This window comes from Octopus bimaculoides, chromosome 3 (genome assembly GCF_001194135.2).
Source record: "Octopus bimaculoides isolate UCB-OBI-ISO-001 chromosome 3, ASM119413v2, whole genome shotgun sequence".
NCBI classification, from domain to species: domain Eukaryota; kingdom Metazoa; phylum Mollusca; class Cephalopoda; order Octopoda; family Octopodidae; genus Octopus; species Octopus bimaculoides.
The window spans coordinates 43,210,774-43,212,065 of NC_068983.1; positions in this window are offsets into that span (position 1 = coordinate 43,210,774).

The window sequence follows — 1,292 nt, forward strand, 5'->3', positions numbered from 1 at the left end:
AGAGAGAGAGAGATAGTAGTAGTAACGGTGAGAGGCGAAGGACGAGTAACAAGAGATAGAGAGAGAGAGAGAAGTAGTGACAGGTAGAGGCGAAGAACAGTAGAGGGAAGAATGAGAGGGGGAGATAGAAACAGAGAGAGTCGCGTTAGAAAAATAGTTAAAACTTACTGTATAAAGGTAACGCGTGCGTTCTGTCGTGATACAAACAATATATGAGTATATGCATATATATGTACATGTATGTATATACGTTCATCTACATGTACATATAGATACATAACTGGGTACATGACGTGGCAAAAGAACAAGGACAAAATGGTAAACCATCATCATTGTCATCATTTAACGTCTGGTCTCCATGCTGGCATGGGTTACACAGTTTGATGAGCTGGTAAACTGGAGAGCTGCACCAGACTTCAGTTGTCTGTTTTGGCTTCGTTTTCTATGGTTGGATGCCCTTCATAGTGCTAACTACTTAACAGAGTGTATGAGTATTTCACGGGTCACTGGCACTAGCAATGACCACAACTCACCTTGATATGTCTTCTCAAGGAAAGAAAATTACCAGAAGTCTCAGTCACTTGTCATTGCCTCCGTGAGGCTTAACCACCGAAGATCAGATTTCACCACCTCATCCTCAGTCAAATCGTCCAACCCATGCTAGCATGGAAAGCGGACGTTAAACGATGATGATGATTCCATGTCTTCTTGGGTCTGCCTCTTCCACAGATTCTCTCCACAATTAGAGATCAATACTTCTGTGCGCAGCTGTCCTCATCCATTTGCATCACGTGACCATACCAGTGCAGTCTTCTCTCTTGCACACTACATCTGATGCCTCTTAGACCCAATTTTTCTCTTAATACTCTTACGTTCTGTTGTACATGCATACTGGCATTTGCACAGGCTGGCTTTCAAGCTTTTGCATGTCAACACTTCCCCCCTCCTCCACCACCCCACCCTATATGAACTAGCACATGCACTCGGATTCCCCTACTCCATTTTAATAATTCCGCCGAAAGAATACAAATCCAGAAGATGCTCAGATAAGAATTTTTTTTTTCAACTTCATAATCTACTCCTCTATTTCTGCACCCCTTATTAGTTCTTTTCATTATTCTATCTATTTTATTACCATGTCAAGCGAGATCGTTGCCAGTGCCGATGGACTGGCTCCTGTGCAGGTGGCACGTAAAATACACCATTTTGAGCGTGGCTGTCGCCAGTTCCGCCTGACTGGCCCTTGTGCAGGTGGCACGTAAAAGCACCCACTACACTCTTGGAGTGGTTGG